This window comes from Octopus sinensis, linkage group LG4 (genome assembly GCF_006345805.1).
Source record: "Octopus sinensis linkage group LG4, ASM634580v1, whole genome shotgun sequence".
Taxonomy (NCBI): Eukaryota; Metazoa; Mollusca; class Cephalopoda; order Octopoda; family Octopodidae; genus Octopus; species Octopus sinensis.
In genome coordinates this window covers 128,771,424-128,795,511 of record NC_043000.1, presented here as the reverse complement: position 1 = coordinate 128,795,511, position 24,088 = coordinate 128,771,424, and the positions used below count along the sequence as shown (strand labels likewise).

Here is a 24,088-nt window from a genome sequence, read left to right as displayed (position 1 = left end):
TTGAAATAAACTGAATAATTACATACATACATACATACATACATACATACATACATACATACATACATACATACACACATACATACATAATGAATATCTAATCTCTTACCTAAATGTAACTGTAAGCTGGTATGAAACCTCCAATCAAAGCTACCTTAGTCTGTCTCTCGTGGATCAGAAGTTTTCTCTCAGACAGCACTCCCTTAGACTTCCCTGGTTTAAATATAACACTTCCCACAGGTTTCACTCTCACCAACATTCTAGGAATGCTTAGTTATGCGTGTCCAAAGTTCAGTTTTCTAGCCTACATTCTTCATTCTGTGTAATAATAATTCCTCGCAGATATTTTGAACCGCGCACATATAATCCTATGTACATGGTGCCGCTTTTCACACTAATTAAATCTTCTGCATTGAGACTTCATTTACACCCAACACAAGTTATACATAGCTTCGGACCAAACATAGCCCGCATCTATGAACAGGGGCTTTGAAAAAGTATATCAGTAAAGACATAACAAACTACTATATTTCAATATAGTTACACACAATATATTATAATACTACATCCTCTGTGTGCGCAAAAAACACAACATAGAATCTCTGAAATAGCCAAAAATGATTGGTCTCACAACTGTTGATAATTTGTGATGACACTCACACACATGTAACACAATAAAAAACTGAAATGTAGTGACTGTACTTTTTCTTCCCTGACAGAATATTCTTTAACCCTGATCGCTTACTGGTTCTCTACAAAAACTCTCCAACTGTTTTGGAAAGTAATAATGCTAGATACCCGTATAGCCTAGAACACACACACAAAAAGTCGTTCGGTTAATTGGCAGAGAAGCACTAACACGAATGCTACAACCACTGGCTCGCAATCTTGTTGATTCATCTTTCTGAATCTCCTACAATCAATACAACTATCACTGAAAAAAAGGAGCTACAACCCCTTATGAGCTTAACAGATACTCTCGTCGCTCTCTTCGTCAAGTCATACCGATTGTTTGTGTCTCATCTCACATATCCTAAAGTAAGCCGTCTATTCCTTACTAAATCCAAATTTGCAGCTTTTAGACATGTGGGGAAGAAATGTGAAGTATATTATGGTAAAGAAAACTTAGCCCATTCATTATGATGCAGTTTTCACAGTATCATATGGATATGCACTTCATATTCGAGGCTCCGACGGATCTATAGAATGTTAATCAGGCACTCAACTATGAGTCCACTATAGCAGAAACAGCTGTAAGCTGATGAACTTCATAACATAACCAACGTTTTCTTTTGTCGTCTCTTTTTCTCATGAACTAATATGTATGTATGTATGTATGTATGTATGTATGTATGTATGTATGTATGTATGTATGTAAGCTATTAGCAATAAAGGGACTTTGATGAACCGCCCAAAAATTCATTTCGTGTAGACGACAAAAGCTAAAAAGCATCGAAATTCTATATCGGTTAACTAAATTTCATCAGCACCGGCGGACGATACTACTGTAGTGTGACGTCACCATGTTCCCGTTCATCAGTAGTAGGAAGCCAAGCACTAAATTCCAGATAGAAAATCTCTCAAACCTAGAATCGCGAAAAGCTAGCAGGCCGAATGCAAAGTAACTATCAGCGACATAAGCAACCTTTGTAACGAATATTAATTAGCACACCCAACCTAACCGGGATGCGTTGTTTATGGCGTCGTAAACTGCGGTGAACGTCACGAAAATTCATTTCTTGTAGAAAACAAATACTAAAAAGCATCGAAATTCTATATAGGTTGACTAAAGTTTCTCAGCACCGGCGGATGGCAATACTGTATCACGTGATCTGATCGGTATTATTCTACATGGGTCTGATTGATTTTCTCTCTGGCATTCGGTGTTTGGCATCCTATTGGTGATGACCCCCAATACAGTGAAATCACGTGATACAGTTCTGCCACCCGACGGTACTAGCGAAATTTTGTCAACTGATATAGTATTTCGATGCTTTTTAGCATTTGTCGTCTACACGAAATGATTTTTGAGGACGTTCATCGCAGCCTACGGTGTTATAAGAAGAACATCCAGGTTAGATTGGATGTGCTAATTAATATGTATATATGTATGATATTCTTAAATTAGAAATTATTAATTACATGTAAAAATTGTTTTTTGTTAAAGTAAATCAACACAGACCTGAAGGAGAGAAAATTTTGTGTTAGCGCTTTTCGCTATTTTCAACTTTTCAAACTCGCGTTTGTTAAGGAATTTTTAAACATGCTTTAAAATATTTAATTCAAGGAAACGTTTTTTCAAATATTGTGACCGTATCACGAAACTTTTCTAAAAAAAATTTCCTTTGGTGTGTGTGTGTACGTATGTGTGTATGTATGTGTGTGTGTGTATGCGTGTGTGTATGTGTGTGTGTATATATATATATATATATATATATATAATATATATATATATAGGCCAACAGTTTTTTTCCTTGAAATGATACACTTAAAGTATGCCAAATGTATTCCCAAAATATATTTGTTTTGCTAAAGTAAGGCGAGGTTTGACGTTTAAAATGCAACTTACGGTTAAATTTGATGACATATAAATACACATTCTCTTCTACTGATGAGAAAGGTGTGGTTTCCTTCAGACTACAGGTAGAAGTAATCATTGCATCACTTTCTGTTGCTTTCATCAGTTTCGTTTGCCTCTATTTTTCTCTTTTTTTTTTTCTTTTTGTTCTCATTCTCCTAAAACTGGAGTGTTGAAATATCAAAGAATCGGTCTCTGCTTCGTTTCTTCTTCTTCCAATTATCTTACCAGTTGCAATTTTGGCAAACATTAGAGAATGCTTTGAAAAAAAAAAGGAATGAAAGAATAAAAGAATAAAACATATTTCTTCTCGATTATGATATCTAGGGAATATCTTATAAATAAATGAAAGAAAAAAACTAGCTGTCTGCGAAAGTAAGAAAGCAGAAGGTGAGACATGAGGCTTGCCTCAAGAAGGAAAAGCTATCGTTTCGGACAGAACCTTTTTAATATGTTATTGTTCTCTGATAATGGCGCTATCTAACACACACCCCAATTTCTGCTCTTTCATACAGCACACTAATATAATTCAAATTTACCATTTTGTCTTTCAGTGCTAGACCTAATCCGTTGATTTATTTAATATTACTACGTAGCCTTCAGTGGATTCCAAGCACTTACTTTAATGGAAGTTTTCTTTTTTTTTTTTTTTGGTAGACATTCAGATCAGGCCTCTCATCTGATGATAGACTGTGATGAAGACCCTGGCTAGAGAGGGTTGCTGCAGGAAGGCCATATGTGTAGCAGCAGAATTCTGCACCTCGCCATGACGTCAGAAAGAGTCAGAATTTCTACGACTTCACCAGCCCTTATTTCTGGTTTCCTACTTCCCCCGATTATAATCCCAGGGCTTACCTATGTGTGGGACGCGATTGATAAAGACACCAACCTCTCTACCTGCAGTACCAATGCCGAGCTGGTGAGGTGTTCGAAAATCTTCCAAGGGGCTGAGAAAGGAACGCATACGTTAGGTTTTGCAGACGCCTTGAGGCCGTGGTGGAAGCTGAAGGTGGCTGCTTTGGTTAAACTGTTATCTCCCAGCTATAATCTAGTTGAATTTTTTCATACTTTTATTTCTGGTGGGATAGTGTGTTTTCTCTTCTTTTTATGCATACTGTCAAGTTTAGCACGAAGCTCAGCCATTGCTATGTGGTGAAGAAGTTCGCAGCCACGTTGTGCGCGCATGCATACACATAAATATAGTACGATAAATAAAGACAATTACTTGACCTAACGTGATCAAAGGTAAACAATAAGAACCTGATCAGACAAGGTCAGTGAGCTACAACGAGGTTGTTGAATGGGAAAATCTAGTTATAACAGGAAATGGAAACCAGTTCCTTAAAGGTAATATCGATAGGTGCCTGGGGCTACCTATGGATATTGCCTTAAATGAATTCAATGAATGCTTCTTCTTTGTCGTGTAACAAAGCAGCGAAAAAAACCGCTAAATTTTTGATCTATCTGCTAAAAATAGAAGCTAAATTTCCCTCAGAGCTTTGGCTACTGTCGTATCAAAGAACATATAAGATGACGTAATCGTCCAGGATACAGAATGTCTGAGAAATAACAGAATTGTCAGAAATGGATTGTCTTTGACCATAGGTCAGTTTAATCAAATCGGACTTGGCGGGGTGGGGGTTAAACAATAGTAACAAACACATTTGTGCGCGTGCCTGTGAATACATACATCACTCTTATTCCTCCCATCTACCACCTCTCCTTTTTACCTTATGTATCCTGTCTTTTGATTTATCATCTGTCTATCTATCTATCTATCTATCTATCTATCTATCTATCTATCTATCTATCTATCTATCTATCTATCTATCTATCTATCTTTCTATCTATCTATCTTTCTTTCTTTCTTTCTTTCTTTCTGTTTTCATTCCTCTCTCCCTTCGCACACATTGATATATAGAAACATTCATATACTGAAAGATATTAAAACATGCTCAGGGTATACAGTTATTCTCTAATACCTTTTCCGATGTATGCTGGTACCATCTCTTTTCTACTAATATTTCATCACGGTGATATAACTTTCACAGTATTTGAGTGTCTGCTCAGTGATGCATGTGGATGTATTACTTTTTTGGCTAAGGGATGTTTGTTCAGACCGACAAGGAAATCCGTTCAGATACAGTGATCGGGGACTGGAATAAAATATACACGTTCCGTCACCACCAAGAAGAATAGCCGAAAGTAAGTGGAAGAAAACTGACAAAATACAAAGATCCTGAATTTGAAATAAACAGGATGTGGTGCATAAAAATGGTTGTGACCTTTGCAGGCCTTCCCAAGTTGTAGTGTCCAATGAAGTTTGTGTCAAGATTAAGCATGTGCATGTCAATATAATATTGCTAATCAGTATGACAGTAACACTAAGAATCCACTGAAAAAGCACATTACATATTGCACACTAAATAAATATATCACTAATATTAATTACTAGGAGACGTAATCTGTATGAAAGACAGTTAAGTATGTGTTAACATATTTAATACATTGAGTACTAAAAGGCTAATTTAAAATAACTATGCCCAGAAGAAAAGAAAACATAAGTTCAATGACTGATATTAATTTAACCATCTCGGCAAGTACAGGAGAAAACTTCATTTATGTTTAAGTCGTACTAGACTGCTATAAACAGAATTGTTAATTTATGTATTGAATTCGTAGTTAATATAAACGTAACGCCCCAAATATAAAAAAGATACCACACTGGTATAGAAGAATTTGTTAATACATGTATATAATTGTAGTGTTTAGAGCAAGCTGTCAAAGTCAGACCGGCCTAATGAAGCATGTAATTGCATGAGGTTACACAAGGAAAAAGTGAGAAGTATAAAGTTACGTAAACAGATGGAGATTAAAGCAAGTGATACAAATAGGTAAACAAATAAAGCGATCATCATGTAGATCTTCTCAGTGAAACACAGACTTCTTGTAAATACCGAAGTAGGGATGAGAGAATCACTAAATATATGCACAATATTGTATGTGTAAGTATTAGTCATTGAACTAGCCTCTCTCAAATATTTCTAATTAAATTATTGATGTTCACTGCATTAAATTAATATCAATTTAGCATTAAAATAACTCTGACCTAAAACATTTATATACCTCTAAGAGGGGCCAGTAGAATATTGAGTATCAGAGAACAATTAAGTGAAGCAATTATCAATGTTCCACACTACATTTTTATATTAACTATCATAGAAATTGATCTTCCGCAGCAGTGTTCTCTCGAGAAATTCAATATAAATTTTAACACTTTAAATTTAAAGCCCAGCTAGCATCAAAGATGAATACATAAATGTATGTAAATGAGGCGCAGCTATAAACGGCATGTCTTTGTAAGCCAATATTTCTGTGAGCAGAATGTTTACTTATCAATTTAAAAAGAATACTGCTGCTAGCTTAGATGAACATGTCCATCCTAATTAGGACAGCAGAAGAAACTACGCTTGTCATATAGGAATTTGGGAAGACTACAAAGCACATTGTATTTACCATTTCTTAACTATATGACGGTATCTTTTCTGAAACAATGCATTATATTGTATAAAGATTTCCAGCATTGCCTTCCACAAAATACGCTTAGATGCAAGAACCTAACAAAAACTGCTCGAATAATATGGCTGGTTAATCAGTTTCGGTTTCTGAAAGAAAGGTTCTGTGGTACGCAAAAGGGTAGAAAATGACAATGCAAAATTTTACGGAATGCAGACAGACCGCAAATTGTCACATAATAATCTGGCATACTTCTCCATAACACGCGAAAAAGAAAGAAAAATGATAATAGTATTTAAGCAATTAATATTACTATTGAACCTGACTATAATATTGAGCAGAAACTGAAAAGCTAAAGTATTACGTTGCTTTCACTATTGAACTGAAAACATTGTGGTACTCATTTTCAGCTAAATAGACTGGATTACTGTGAAATCAGTCAAGGACACAATACGGTGCCCAGTTCAAGAATCGAACTCACGACCTTATGACTCCTTAACCATTCGGGTATTCGCTTTCACACCCACAACCACGCACATACATAAATGTGTATCGTATATACATTCATACATGCATATATGTACACATACAAGCCTTTAAGAGCGAGGTTAAGTTTGAATAGAAACGGTGTTTCATTATTCTTTAATTTACAACCTTATTCATCCGCGTAGTGCCACCCACTTTGCATTTCTCAAATCTTTGTAATTCCGATCAGAAATTTCACTTCTTGATGAGCTGTTGATTAATGAACATGTGACTGTTCACCTGTTTATTTGGTAAGCTTGAAGAAAATGAGACTTGCGTAACGTAATATATAATCTAATGGATGTTCACGTTACAACAGAGACTGATAATAAAACAATTGAGAGAACCCATTCGTTTGTTTTTATTTTAATATATATATATATATATGAAAAAACAAGTCAAAATAGAAAATGCTAAAATAATTTTATAAAGAACATTTCAGTACCGGTTTCGGTCATTTTGAGACCTTTTCAACTGTAACGATTAAATAATTAAATTTGGAAAAATTAAAAGAAAAGTTTTTTTAAAGGAATATTTGTATAAAAATATTTAAAAAAAACTTTTAAATATTTGTAAAATATTTGTATAAAAATATTTAAAAAAACTTTTAAAAAACTTTTCTTTTAATTTTTCCAAATTTAATTATTTAATCGTTACAGTTGAAAAGGTCTCAAAATGACCGAAACCGGTACTGAAATGTTCTTTATAAAATTATTTTAGCATTTTCTATTTTGACTTGTTTTTTCATACATATCAACTCGTGTGTTCCTTTTCACCCTTATACATATATACATATATAAATATATATATATATATATATATATATATATATATATATATATATATATATATATATATATATAATATATATATATATATATATATATATATATATATGTATATATGTATGTATGTATGTATGTATGTATGTATGTATGCGTGTATATGTATATATATGTATACATTTTATCTGTTAACTTTTACTTGTTTCAGTCATTAGATTGTAGCCACGCTGGGGCACCGCCTTGAAGAATTTTAGACGAACAAATCGACCCCACTACTTTTTCTTATTTTAAACTTGGTAAGTTACCGCCTGTCAAGCAGTAGTGGGCGACAAACACAGACACAGACACACACGACGGGCTTCTTTCGGTTTCTATCTACTATATCCACTCACAAGGTTTTGGTCAGCCTGACGCTTTAGAAGAATTCACATTTGCCCAAGGTGAATTCTCCCTATATATATATATATATATATAGATAGATAGATATACATATGCATACATACGACAGGCTTCTTTCAGATTTTACCTACCAAATCCCCTCACAAGGCTTTGGTCGCCCCGAGGCTATAGTAGAAGACACTTGCCCGGAACCATGTGGCAGGTAAGCAAGCTTCTAACCATACAGCCACTCCTACGCCTATTTATACATAATCTTTGTATATATATATATTGTCTTTGTCAAATTATATATAAAACTAATTCAAATGCTTTTTTGCAGAGAACATGTTTAGCAGGGAAATGTCAACATTTTCTTAGTAAAAGTTAATTCAATTTACGATATGTATAAAAGTGCCTAGAAATGTTCTTATTACAGTCACAATATTTGAAGAAAGATTTTCCTAAATTGATAATTATTAATTATTTTTTTTAAAATCTTTCAGATTTTCAGTATTAATTTCGTTAAACATGTGTTCATTGTTTTCAGCTTTTTAAACGCAAAAATGTATAGAGAGGCAGTCTACTCCTTTTCAAAGCTGGTTAGACGTACTTATTCAGTGCAAGAACACGCAGGTAGCCTTTGAGTCTCGAGAGCTTTTTGAAATTTGCATTACAAACAGTGCAAATATGTCTCACTTCAAGTGGCACAGTGTTTTTTGTCATTCTTTATTTGTGGATATCTAAATGCCTCTTTAGACTAGTGCAGGACTTACATGTCATAGTACAAATATGGTATATGAGTGTTTCTGCTGGAATGAACTTTGTGTCATTTGAGCCAACTCTATGAAGAATTCTCAAATGTGAAGTTATCATTCTTAGAAAGGCAAGTCCTACGACACGTTCAGCTACTGAAAGATAACACTATTTCTGTGTTTAGCCAAGTGTTTTATTTCAGTTTCTGCATAAGTTTATTTGTTTTCTTCAAAATTCTTTACCTCCGAACAAATCATTATTTGACATTGATTACTGTCAAAATCAATAAACTCAACATCTTTATATGATATACCCAACTATCGAAGGTGGCATATACATACATACGTGTGTGTGTGTGTGTGTGTGTGTACATACATACATACACACACACACACACACACATATATATATATATATATATATATATGTATGTATGTATATATGTGTGTGTGCGAGTGTGCATATGAGTGTGTCTGTGTGTGTGTGTTTGTGTGTGTATGTATGTATATATATATATATACATATACACAAATAAAAAGTAAATACATAACTTAGTGGGTGTGTAACTAAACTAATATTCGATTGGCTGCTAAACTAATTTAACATTAAATATGGCATTCATTGTTAGTCAATAAAAATATAATTGTTACTCTTCAGCAGTTTATAAACAGTAAATTTATCTCTGCAATATGTAGTTGTAGACAGAGTGGAACTTTTAGGATGAGAATTTTTAAGCTGAAAGAAATTGAGTATTCCTTCCAAGTAAACCCAAGCAGTGCATCCAAACTGATGTTTCGAGTTACAGTAAAGGATGAGAAACTGAAGATCAAAGATAGGTATGTTCAGGATTGCCTGATGGCACACGTTTTAAAACATTAGAACAGTTTTGGTTTCATTAGACAAAATGATAACGAAATTGATTTTTTGTTTCAGAATTCCTTTAATGTAGGAGATATTTATTCACATTAGCTGACATGTTCCTCTCGAAATCTTGTAAGATAAGTTTAGTGTCATTGTTTGCTAGGCGGAGTGGTCTTGGATTAGTTTCACAGAAAGCTCAAATGTAACGCAATTTCGCAAATATCTATGAAGCTCAATCTGTGGCTATGATATTTCAACACATATTACTAGGTAAATTTTGTGAGGATTTCTGAAGCTTTTATTACATTTCAAAAAGATACATCCGAGAGCGTAATGGAGAGTGTTTTATTTTATAAAATAATTTCTGTAATGGTGTGCTTTACCAATATCAAGACGATGTCTGACAACAATATAGTCAAGCAGTCGATGTACGCAACTGAAACAACGTCAAATGAAAATCCGCCATCTACGTCTCATACAAAATGTATATACACCGTTAGAAGGCATGCTGCTGTAAAATTGTCTGAGATAAAATATCTCCATAAACTTGTGTTAGAAACAAAACATATATAGAAACGAAACGAATATTGTGACTTCAGTTATTTACCGAAAAAGATAATTGTGTTTCGCCTTCGTTGAGGCATGTCAATGCCATGTAGCCGACTGTCACCTGCTTAAAGGAAATATGTGCCTCGATATTGACAAAACAGTAATTAAAACATTTACTGTATTGCGGAAGCTTGCCGAACTGTAGAAAAAATCGGCGTACGCAATTGAAACAGCCTTATGGCGGTGCGTATATATTGAAATATGATACACAGATAGTCAAAGTCAAATAGTGAAGTCAGTTTTAGTACAGATATTAATCAAATTAGGTTCAGATAATAAATATATTATTTTAAACTATTTTGTCTTGCATTTCATCGTTAGTTAAAGATTATGTTTCCCATAATTTGACACCGTTAAGAATTAAGACCTTTAATTCGTTTTTTTATTTATTTATGTAATTCATACCAAGAATGATTCAGTAAATTAGAAAACGTTGGAAATGCTAGTATTTTAATCATAGATGGGCTCATTGAATATCGTACGAAATGCACAAAACATGTAACAGAGCTATACATGAAAAAGGATCGATTTTAAGAGCCTGAATCCTTACCCGTTTTGTAAACTTCAATAACTTTAGAATTAGTGGTCAGGGTATAATGAAATTTTAAAACTCTAACAGAGATTTTAGATGAATTCTATAGATTTGTACTGAAAATTAATCTTAAAAAATATTAAAACTTAATAATATTTCGTGTACTAGACTTGATTTCTTATATAGAGTCAAACAAAATAAGTAAATAGCCATTTGAAGAAACTTTAATTGGGAAATATACACATACACGCGCGCATGCATGTGTGCTCACACAAAAATCCACATACGCATGTGTGTGCGTGTGTGTATTACTTTAAATACATATATGATATAATATAATATAATATATATATATTATAGTATATTATATTATATTATATTATATTATATTATATTAGAGGAAAAAGGACAATAAAAATCAAGGCAAGTTAGGTATCCCAAGTTATTTAGAATATTTAATTAGAGTAAGGCTTTACAGCTGTTTCTGGGATATCCTAAGTGATAGGCTAGCGTGTCGTTACACTAGATATTCCGTCATAGGAGACAAGGTGAATATGTATGAAAGATCTAGACAGAGAAATTCACAGTTTATAAGGAATAAAATTGATAAAGGGTAAAACAGTAGATAGAATACAGACAGGAGAATAAAGTTCACAGTTCATTTTTCAGAGGGTATGGGTCCTTACTTCTGTGAAGGTATATGCCTTTAGGTATAATCCCAGGTAAATCCAGGCAGTATTTTGGTAGTATGTTGCGTTCATGTTAAAGGAATAGAATTGTGTAGCTATTATGAAAATGGTCCACATGGGTAAATAGAGTGAGAAAGACAGATATCATGATAGACAGATATGGGTTGCGAGTGAGTGAACAGAAGAGAGATGAGAACTAGAGAAAAGAAAGGAATGGGACAGGTGTAGGAAAGAATGAATGAGAACGAAAGCAAAATAAAATCAAAAAATGAAAATAATGATAAAGATAAGATGCTAGTTTTACTCTTCGTAAGGATCGGTTCGGGGTGTGAGGTCTGGCATTAAGGTTTTGGTAAAGTGGAAGAGGAAGGCGTTTATTTGGTGCGGTCAGAAAGAAAATTTAGTTCAGTGGCCAGTAGGGATAGCTAAAAATAGATGCCTAGCTTAAGGGGGTATATAAAGGATAAAAATACAATTAAATGTATGAAGGATAAGAATTAAAGAATTAAAAATTAAAATGGTTACAAACTAAAAATTAAAATTAATTGTCATGTAGAGAACGCTTCGTGTTGTTTATTGAGTAATTGTGGTAAATTATGAATTAATATTTGGAGGCTTCTCTCAGTCAGAGTCCACACGTGGAGCCTTGGCTTTGGTATAGAACACCAGAATCTATTATGACCCAGGATATCCTATATGGTATTTTCTTATTTATCAGATGGTGTCTGTAGTTGGCTAGGGACGTGGATTTGTTATGCTCCTGATATTTAAATGAGTTTACGTGTGCAAGTAAAATCAGCACATATAACACTTGCCTATATGCATCCACGATCGTTACAATATACGTGTGTTTTTTCCGTTTCTTCTCTGTTAACATAAGTATCTTGGAAGCTAGTTAGCTGCAATACTCTTTTTTAATTCTTTTAATTTTGAATTTAATCTTTTAGTCTATAACCTTTTTAATTCTTTAATTCTTATTCTTTATACATTTAATTGTATTTTTATCCTATATGTACTCCCTTAAGCTATACATCTATTTTTAGCTATCCCTACTGGCCACTGAACTAAATTTTCTTTCTGACCACACCAAACCTAGAATTCATCTATTTAATTAATAGACATAAACGCCTTCCTCCTCCACTTTTCCAAAACCTTAATGCCAAACCTCACACCCCGAACCGGCCCTTGCGAAAAGTAATACTGGCATCTTATCTTTATTATTATTTTCATTTTTGATTTTATTTTGCTTTCGCTCTCATTCATTCTTTCCTACACCCGTCCCATTCCTTTCTTTTCTCTATTTCTCATCTCTCTTCTATTCATTCACCCGCAACCCATATCTTTCTATCATGATGTCTGTCTTTCTCACTCTATATATCCACGTGGACCATTTTCATATTAGCTATACACTTAATTCTATTCCTTCAACATGAACGCAACATTCAACATAAACTTAGATATGTTTCGACCAAAGATTGGTCCAGGCCATGTCTAACTTAATAGCACAACCTGCCAAAATACTACCTAGATTTACCTGGGATTATACCTAAAGGCCTGTACCTTCACGGAAGTACAGACCAACATCCATACCCTCTAAAAAAGATGAACTGTGAACTTTATTATCCTGTCTGTGTTCTATATACTGTTTTACTCTTTATCTACTATTTTATTCCTTATATACTGTGAATTTCCCTCTCTAGATCTTTCACACATACTCACCTTGTCTCTGATGACGGAATACCCAGTGTACGGACATGCTAGCCTATCACTTAGGATATCCCAGAAACAGCTATAAGACTTCAAATTCACCTTATCCTAATTAAATATTCTAAATTACTTGAGATACCTGTCCAGCCTTGATTTTTGTTACCTTTTTTCCTCAAGTATAATATATACCAGCTAACTTGGAAGCCTAATACAGATCCCTAGCTCCAGCCTCAGCTGTGAACTTGGGACCTAACCTATGACCAGTTATAGCACTTATTCAGCGTACCTATCCGTTAGATTACCAGTGAACTAAACCGCTCATATTCTTTATCTCTCTCTCTCTCTCTCTCTCTCTCTCTCTCTCTCTCTATTATATATATATATATATATATATAAATATATATATAAATATATATATATATATATATATATATATAAATATATATATATATATATATATATATATATATTATATATAAATATATATATTATATATATATATATATATATAATATTATATATATATATATATATATATATATATATATAACGAGAAGCTTTATAAAAATAAACAAAAGACGAAGGCAGGTGGAATACAAACAAACAATTGTATTAGTATGGCGCTCAGGAACATAAATAAAACAAGTCTTTTACGTTTCGAGCCTACGCTCTTCAACAGAAAAATACACGGAAAAGAAACACGGAGAGAAACAAGGAGAGAAAAAAATGCGTGCAGAGGCTAGCGAATCAACATGGCGATAAACATTACCGATGTCACATACTATATGTGTTTTGCTTATGTCCTTATCAACTGTGGGAAAGCGTCAGAGAGAAAAGTCCCTTTAAGGCGCCGAGTGTTAAAAGACACTGAATACCTGAAGCCAGGTGAAACAGCTCGCCTCGTAAGATGACCAAGAACAATAAATATCGATATTCCGCTGTATTGGTAACTAGACGATATCGTGCACCCGAGTTAGCTCGGAACGAACTATAATTGCAGGTCTGAGATATATATGCAAATAGTGTAGAGTTTATTTGCTGATGTGTGCAGCGCCGCACAGGCAAAACAAAATTTAATTTTGAACAATAAGGTGTTCTAATAATGCAGACATTATCGATGTCACATACATATTGTATGTGTTTTGCTTATGCGCTCATTAGCTGCGGAATAGCGACTACGTGATACTGAAGAGCTGCAAATAGAGCGAAATATCGATATCCATTGTTCTCGGTCACTCACGGGACGAGTCGTTTCGCCTAGTTTGAAATATTTAGTGTTGCTTTTTTTATATTCGGTGCCTTGAAGGTATTTGGCCTCTACCGCTAACCCATAGCTAATGAGGGTATAAACAAAATACAGGTAGTAAGTATGTAACATTGACATCATTAGAGCTGCTTCTAATTCAAGATCTTTTAGCTGGAAGACATCAAATTCTTTATAAAGTAAAGCATTTGAGTCTAAGGAGACTAGAATGGTCTGCGTTAGCAAATGATTAATAGACTTCTTTTGCACACAGCGTAGCTGTGTGGTAAGAAGCTTGCTTCCCAACCACAGGGTACCGGGTTCAGTCCCACTGCGTAGCACCTTGGGTAAGTATAGTCTACTATAGCTTCGGGCCAACCAAAGAAGCCCGTCGTGCGTGTGCGAGTGTATGTGTGTGCGCGCGCGCGCGTCTGTGTTTTCCCCTCATCACCGGTTAACAACAGGTGTTGGTATTTACATCCCCATAACTTAGCAGTTCAGCTAAGTGACTGATAGAATAAGTACTACGCTGAAAAAAACAAGTCCTAGTGTCGATTTGTTCAACTAAAAATCTCTTCAAGTCGGTGCTCCAGCATGGCTGCAGTCAAATGACTGAAACAAGTGAAAGGGTGAAAAAAGTAAATATGTGTGTGTGTGTGTGTGTGTGTGTGTGTGTGTGTGTGTGTGTGTGTGTGTGTATGTGTGTGTGTGTGTATGTGTGTGTAACTGAACACTTTCAGATTGCCTACCTTGCAGATGGACACAGGCTTGCTGATGTGGTCACAAAACTGTCTGTTACGTAGATTCGAGTTCAAATCCAGAAACTGCACGGTTACTCCGTTGCTGTTCTTCTAGTGATTTAGTATTGAAAAAGAAAAACAAAAAGATAATTATAAACAAATAAGTATTTATTCAGAAATAATTTGATCTTTTAGCTGGAAGACATCATATTCTTTATAAAGTAAAACATTTAAGTCTAAGGAGACTAGTAATGGTCTGCGTTAACAAATGGTTAATAGACCTCTTTTGCTCGCGGCAAAATAATTTATTCTACTCTAGCAATTTTTGTTTTAATTCATTCTACAAATGATTAGTCAAATGACACAATGATACGTTCTCATTGCATTCATAAAATGAGATAATTTTAAAGTATTTTTGTTTTGACGATAATCAATTAAAAATTGAATATCTGCAATCATATCTATAATGATTATGAATTATTAATGGTTCTGATGGCAATGAAGATTACTAAGACGGTCATGTGTTGAACTCAATACATTGCAGCATTTAGTTTTCATTTTTCTTTCCCTCTCCTTCGATCTCTCTCTCTCTCTTTTTTTTTTTTTTGCTCCCCACCTTCTCTTTCTGTTCCGAGTCAAAAACCCATATACATTCAGATACACACACACACACACACACACACACACACACACACACACACACACACACCACACACACACACACACACGTGCGTGCACTCACAACCAGACGGAGAGACAACCGGTCAGACAGGCTGACTGACTGATAGATAGATAGATAGATAGATAGATAGATAGATAGATAGATAGATAGATAGATAGATAGATAGATAGATAGATAGATAGAAATAACAGTAAAAGACATGTACGACAATCAATAGAAAGGACAAAAACAGACACGGATAAATCCATTTCAACAGTTAAGATTATATCCAGAGTTATTATGATTTCAGCATCCCTCCTCTGGAAATCAAGTAAATCAACTGAAAAGACAGAGAACATACATACATACATATATATATATATATATATATATGTATGTGTGTGTGTGTGTGTGTGTGTGTGTATGTATTTATGTATGCATGTATGTATATAATGTATGTATGCATACATGCATATATATATATATATATATATATATATATATGTGTGTGTGTGTGTGTGTGTGTGTGTGTATACGACAGGCTTTTACACAGTTTGTGTCAATCAAAGTACATTCATGAAGTATCAATCCGAGGTCATAGTAAATGGTACTTTCTCCGAGTACTATGCATTAGCATAGAACAAACATGACAACTTTTTTCAAGAACCATGCCGCATGAGACATGGCTCATCATCAGGCAGACTGCATTGCTAAAAAATATTCAAATTTATTTTACGTTAGGCGTGTCGTTCAGAAAGTGTACAGGCTGCAATTTACTCATGGTTTTAAGTACATACATACACTGTGCTTAATATGTGAATAATCTTAATTCTACGTCAGTTCTTTAAAGAGTATCATCGAAATGCCTTCTAAAATATTTGACAGCATAATTAATACGGATACTTAGCTTATCCGTGGTATCCGTGAAAATTTTACGGAATTAATGGAAAACCTATTGGGTTATTTCTGAAAACTTTATCCAAAAATCTGAAAGCGCAACCTGTGTTGTGTTTGTATGGAAAGATAGTCGCTCATCTGCTACTCATTAAAAAGTGAAAGAAACTGGAATAAAATGATTACTTAATGCACATTATACATACATTTTATATACTTTATACACAATTTTATAGACTTAATACACAGCACTCATAAAATAAATATTCACTCTTATTTTTCCCTTTTCCCCATAAACAAAAACTATCCCGTACATATGATACTACCTTCAGTTACATTGCATATATCTGCCACATAAATAAGCTTGAATATTTCACAGAATTGCACTTATCCACATGCGTTAAGTGATAGGTGATATAAAAAAAAACAAACTTAGTTCAATTTTAAAAAGTACACTTTTCACTATCCAGTCACCACCACCACTACCTCCACCTCCACCACCACCACCTCCAGCTCCACCAATATCATATCTCTCCCCCCTCTCTCTCTCCCTCTCTCTCTCTCCTTCTCCCCTCTCCATCTGCCTTTCATCTGCTAACCATCAGAACATCACCCCTCTGCTAAAATTATTACGTTGCACCTACCTCATATCATGAACGCTTCTCTCCCTCTCTCTTTCTCTCTGTATTTTCCTCTCTCTCTCTCTATCTTTCTCTCTTACATTTTCTCTCCCTCTATCTTTCTTTCTCCATCTTTCAGTCTCACTCTTCGCCTTATTTTCTTTTTCTCTTTCCTCCTTTTTCGTTCTCCTCTCTTTCCCTTCAACTAATCACGTGAAAGCATTATAATTACATTTCCTCTACCTCATGTCATGAACGCTTCTCTCTCCCGCTTTTTCTCCCTCCCTTTTTCTCTCTCCCTCTTTTTCTCTCTCTTTCCTTTCTCCCACTTTTTCTCTAATCACGCGAAAGCGTTACCGACGGGCTAAGTAATGCAATGACAAGCAAAATTATTATAAGATTTACAGAGAGCCTCCTTGAAGGGTACGGGTTATGTAGTTTAGAAATTTGATGTTTAGCGTTCGATTCTACTATTCAACAATATTTTCAAGTGTTTTCCCTTGTGACTTCAGGCTTCACCAAAACTTGTTAGTGACTGTGTTAAATGCATGCTGAGTGTACGTGTGTGTTTCTTTCGTCGATGTTTATAGGTGAGAAAACAAAAAAAGGTACTTTACTAGTGATATTTGTTTTCCTCTGAATTACAAAGATTTCCTTGTCAATCAAGTCGTCAGAAAGTGAACGAAACATTAGTTTGTTGGAAAATTGTAATCGACGACTCCATTGTACACCAGTTGCGATATAAAACATGATAAACAAAGTCAAAGGATTACCATACACTGTTTTAACAGTTTGATATATATTTTCTAGTATTTTGTCTGATTTCTAACATTAATTGTGAAAATATTAATGTCAATGGCTAAATGAAAATCTGCACAATTCTTGTAGCATAAATGTAGAATATTTATATCTACACATACGAGACAATCCTAGCCTGTTTCTTCCTAAGAAATTGAAAGTCAGGATGTATACAGTCAAAACAAACATCGCAAACCCTTATTTGCCCTGCGGTCTAATGATTCGGCTAGCTCGTCGAACTATTGTTCCACATTAATAATATCAAGCAATATATGTACTATAAGACATTAGCGATCACATTTAGGTGAGTATTTCAGAATATTTCAGTCTGCCGAAGCAAAGAGGACTTGATTTCATTAAGAAAAATGGTATTTTCAAGAAATTTACGTGCTGAGCAGAGTAGTTCACCTATAATATAATTTTGTTTTATTATTTTTATTATTTTATTATATTTTTGTTTTATTTATTATTATAGGAAATAAACTCTGTGAAGACATGGTCAGATTTCCTGTCTTTATATCAACAGCTGCTGAAAATGCCGTGCTAGATATTTCTACAATAACTTGAACTAAAATAATACATTACACAGTGCTGGGCACATGACTGTTGTTCAATATCCGATTCTACAAAGTTCCTCGTATTCACACTTACCATGCAATTTACTTCATATCTTCTACTTGTCATTGTCTCAACATCACGCTGTCTTTTGATATTAGCAGTACTGCTCTCTTTCAACTCTGTCTTCTTCCCATTGTTCTAATTTTAATACCTTTCCTTTTATTCTTGTATTAAAAAAAAACTTTGTCGTTCTTGCTTTCATATTTCGTTCACCAAATTAATTTTCAATTTCTATGATAGTCTTCAAGACAGCGAGCAGGCAGAATCGTTAGCACGCCGGGCAAAATACTTAGCGGCATTTGGTCCGTCTTTACGTTCTGAGTTCATATTCTGACATGGTTGACTTTACCTTTCACTTACCCAGTTCCCCAAAATTGCTGGCCTTGTGCCAAAATTTGAAGCCAATATTATGATAATCTTTAAGACGGCGAGCTTGCAAAATCGTTAGAAAGTCGAAAACAATGCCAAACGGCATTTCTTCTGGCTTTACGTTCTGAGTTCAAATCTTGCCGAGTTCAGCTTTGCCATTCATCCTTTCAGGATTGATAAATAAGAATCAATCAAGTATTGGGGGTTGATGTAATCGACTTAGTCCTTCCCATAAAAATTGCTGGCGTTGTGCCATAACTAGAAAAGATATTATGACAGCCTTTTGACATGATTGCTACCAAAGATTCTTTCTTGGAGGCTATATCAACAACACTATAGCCACCGAAACAACTTATCATCTTATCAACAACATATTCTTCAACTTTGCATTGTCATGAAGATCGCTTTGAAACACGTAGTCTTGTGTTCAGTCCCACAACGCGGCAGTTCGGGCTATCAGGCAAATGCCTTCTACTACAGTCCCAGCCGACCAATGATTTTAAATAAATTTAAAAGATGGAAACGGAGTGGAAGCCCGTCATGTATACGTGTGTGTGTGTGTGTGTGCGCGCGCGCGCACTCGCGCGTGTATGATTATGCTTGTGTTTATCCCGACTCCACCGCTTGACAACCGGTGATGTTTTGTTTACGTTCTTGTAAACTAGCGGTTCGGCCAAAACGACCAATGAAATAAGCAATAGACTTGAAAATAAGTACCAGTGTGGGTTTGTTCAATTAAATCTTTCATGGCGATGTCCCAGCTTAGGTGTAACCTAATGACTGAAACAAGTAAAAGATAGTCTGATTGACATGCTCTACAGCAGGGTGGGGAAACTTTTTAGTGCAGCGGGCAAAAATTTCCAAAGAAAAAGGTCCGTAAACGGATCACAAGCTCTTATATCTGTAAATTTTGTATATATCTATGTATAATTCGAGACACAGTAATAAAGATAAGTTTAAGACATTAAATTAACGCGTAACATCTTCATTAACACCGCCACTGAATTTAGGACGTTTATACTACTTATGAGGTATCCTATATTTTTCAGCTAGAGTGTAGTTGGGTCTCAAGGGTGTGGTACAAACCTAGCAATATGTGTTTTATAGTGAAAACAAAATGTCCATTCAAGTGGCATTTACCGGACAATTTCTATTTGAGTCTAACCGTTTTAAGCCGTGATGGAAACGTGACCTATGTCGCAAATAGGCATACGAATATTGTATAAATTTTATAATTGAAAAATTTACTATATTTTTACATACAAGTATACCAGCCTGCGGGCGCAATAGAATGGGCTCGAGGGCGGGGCTTTCCCCACCCCTGCTCTACAGCCAACCACTTCCGCTGGGTTCTCACATTTCGACCAAAGACGACAGAAACCACCAGTCATGGCAATGGATCCAGTTTATGGTACTAATTACGAGCGAGATGTGATGACAGCTGGTGTGCCGTGTGTAACAGTATATTTCACGTTAAGCGCATCATGCATAGGATATCCATCCCCCAGCAGGTGGACAACTTCCACGGTGACGAGGGATTCCAATCGGGTATTTGTGTGTGTGTATGTGTGCGCGCGTGTGTGTTTGTGTGTTGTGTGTGTGTGTGTGTGTGTGTGTGTGTGTGTGTGTGTATGAATGTGTATGTGTAGTAATCCTTATCATGACTTTACACAGGTATACTCTTGGACACAAACTATCTTTAATGGTTGGTTTACACAAAGCAATTACGTGCACAGAAATATACACTCGCACGCACGCACACACACGCACACAGACACACATATAAACACATGCACACAGACCATATATAAACAAGCATAACAGACTATACCACATTTATTCGTACATAAGTATTGCATCACAAGGCACATATCGTATATCTAGTTGTGGACATCAAGCAATGAAAACCTTCACAATCGCTTGAAATACTACACTTCACAATCTCTGATGTTTACCAAACCACCCTAAGTATATAGCAATATAAGCTAAATCTGCATTCCAAACGCTAGCCTTCTTGTCCACGGTTACCAAATATTTAACCAATGATCAGTTGTTGACCCTTTGTACAAATCAAGAAAAAACAACAGAATACTGCTCCCACATTTCTGCAGGTGCTGCTGCTATTACTGTTGCTGCGGGTGTTGCATGAAAAAAGCATCCTAGAACACAAATACTTATTCATGAATATTTCTACAATCTCTCTCTTTCTATCTATTCTACCGCTACTACAACGGCCGATACTCATCTGAACTAGTTACCTACAATTGACTTTCTGTGTCAAACTCTCGTACCCAGTACTGTCACTGATACAGCTAATGCTGATACTGCTGCTGCCGTTGCTGTTTGGTCCCATAGTCGACCTTAATCAAGCAAGTCCATTATCATCATCTGGTCTTTTATTCATTTTTTTTTAAATTTTAGACTATATTACCCATTAAGTAGGCAGCCAATCAACAGGGTCGTTAGAGCGTCGATTAGATAGCTTTGCGGTAATTATTCCATTCCTCTGAATTTAAATCTTGCCGTGGTCAACTTTGTTTTCATCTCTCCAAGGTTGGCAAATAAAGCGTCAGTCGTATACTAGGGTACATTCTTCTAATTCACTCTCTCTTTCTCTCTCTCCCTAATATATATATATTATATATATATATTATATATAATATATATAATATATATATATATATATATTATATATAATATATATATATATAATATTAGGGAGTAAATCCAACTTCCAGGGAAAAATTAGATTCAGGATTAAATCTAATTTTGTAGTATAAATATATATATATATATATTATAATATTATATTGATTTGCCTAATAGTGGTTTTATCTCTAATTTAATATAATATTATATATATAGGCGCAGGAGTGGCTGTGTGGTAAGTAGCTTGCTAACCAACCGCATGGTTCCGGGTTCAGTCCCACTGCGTGGCATCTTGGGCAAGTGTCTTCTGCTATAGCCCCGGGCCGACCAATGCCTTGTGAGTGGATTTGGTCGACGGAAACTGAAAGAAGCCCGTCGTATACATGTATATATATATATATATGTGTGTGTGTGTGTTTGTGTGTCTGTGTTTGTCTCCCTAGCATTGCTTGACAACCGATGCTGGTGTATTTACGTCCCCGTCACTTAGCGGTTCGGCAAAAAGAGACCGATAGAATAAGTACTGGGCTTACAAAGAATAAGTCCCGGGGTCGATTTGCTCGACTAAAGGCGGTGCTCCAGCATGGCCGCAGTCAAATGACTGAAACAAGTAAAAGAGTAAAAGAGAAGAGTAAAGAGTATATATATATATATATATATATATATATATATATATATATAGTGGTAAGAAGCTTACTTCCTAACCACATGGTTTCGGGTTCAGTACCACTCCATGGCATCTTGGGCAAGTGTCTTCTATAGCTTCGGGCAGCCGACCAAAGCCTTGTCAGCGGATTTGTTAGACGGAAACTGAAAGAGGACCGTCGTATATACGTGCGTATGTATGTGTGTGAGTGTGCGTATGTGTGTGTGTGTCTTTTTGTACCCCTACCATCGCTTGACAACTGATGTTGGTGTGTTGACGTCCCTGTAAATAATTTCATCCTCAAATTTACAAACATAGCAATAACGAATACACCAACAAATGGCAAGATATATACAGGTATTGTGAAAATCCTCATAGATATAGATCTCTTCTTAGCTCAACCTTTACACTTTCAATAACAAAAGACGCTTTAAAATAAGAAAACCCAAATAATTAAACAAACATTAATCAATACTGTATAATGGAACATGTTTGCAGATCAATCTATTGAATTATAAAAATAAATTCATCACCAACGGTATTATGGATACAAACCCAGAAAATGCACAGAAACCGTATATATGGTAGAGTACACGAACCAAATGCACCCTAACTGTGGACGTGATAAATACCTCTTTAAACTATCATTCAAGAAAGCACAGCACCAAACAACAATCTAACATAATATTCTACAAATGCATCAGAATAAAAAGGCCTATCATCAACATCAAACCAGAAAATGTACCTTGAAATGTAACCCAAACCAGTAATTTAAAATGCAAATTTTAGCGTAAATATGATAGTTGTAAACTTCAAGACTCAAATTGCTTCACCAGACACAGGAGCATTTTTTCTCATTAGTTAATAACGCGTTTACAAGTAATTTCTGAACGTTACAATACAGAACACGAAATAACACTAGGTAAAAAGACATAGGCTGATAAAATATATACCATCTGATGTAAAATTCTACCAGAAAATGATAAATAAGCTATGTACGCTTTATTAGCAGTAAAATACTAGCGTAAAATCTATGTATAAATTGAGCACCCTAATTTTAAACTAAAAACAGTTACTGGTTGCTGAAAGTATTAAAATCAAGGGTTCAGCATTTTTTATTAGTTATAGCATCATCTCTATGATCCTTATTGTCTACAACAAAATGCAGAAATAACAAGTCACTTCATTGAGAGGGTGATACCGTAAAGATTTTGCAACGTTAATGGACTTAAGTAACCTTATTGTTTCAATCTAAATATAAAGAATTATTAAAGAAAAATGAAAATTATTAACAAACTGAAAGAACAGAAATACATCTATGTTTTTAACACAGTGATTCCCAAACGTTTGCGGACTTCCTCCATCCCATTGTAGCCGTACTCTCACATCACCACAAAAATAGATTTCTTTCTACTGCAAATACAAAACAACTGTATTTAACAAATAAAACTTATCCTGATAAACTCATCACTTTGTTGTTTTTACAATATGAAAGATTAAATTTACATCCCACCTGTAACTACGTTGTTTTCGTATTTTTAATGCGACAGCTGAACATTGAGCAGCGATACCAGCTTTTCAAAATCTGGCTGAAAGGTACTGAGAAGTAGTCCCAGATTTCCACGTTCAATAATTTTCATTTTGTTTCTTTGCTTAAAAAGAACCTGGCCAACTGTACTGAGACCCCACTCTACAAAATATTATGTTAGGAAGGCAATAAAGTACATCTTGACTTTGTTCCACACTGCAAGGTAGCAACCAGAAATGTCCTTTTACAATCAAATATCCAGACATGGTTTTCTGAACTTCAGCCACAGCTCAATGTGCAACCAGTTCTATTCTCAGTTAAATATCATTTTATAGTGAAACCAGTTCCTCCTCATTACTGATATCTAGAAATCACCTATTTGGCTACCC

At 34.9% G+C, this 24,088-nt stretch overlaps 1 long non-coding RNA gene across 5 annotated transcripts in view; it reads right to left on the bottom strand.

Annotated features, from left to right (window-relative positions):
* Window positions 1-24,088, bottom strand: part of LOC118763121 — a 242,022-nt gene that overhangs the window by 15,613 nt on the left and 202,321 nt on the right. For 3 of the 5 annotated variants that reach the window (XR_004998874.1, XR_004998875.1, XR_004998877.1), the window contains exons 5-6: window positions 14,926-15,027; window positions 2,570-2,837 (exon numbers count right to left, since the gene is read on the bottom strand). This is a non-coding gene — a long non-coding RNA (uncharacterized LOC118763121). Of the gene's footprint in view, window positions 1-2,569; window positions 2,838-4,560; window positions 4,735-14,925; window positions 15,028-24,088 lie in introns of all 5 variants that reach the window. The other 2 variants (XR_004998876.1, XR_004998878.1) reach the window with 2 other exon arrangements.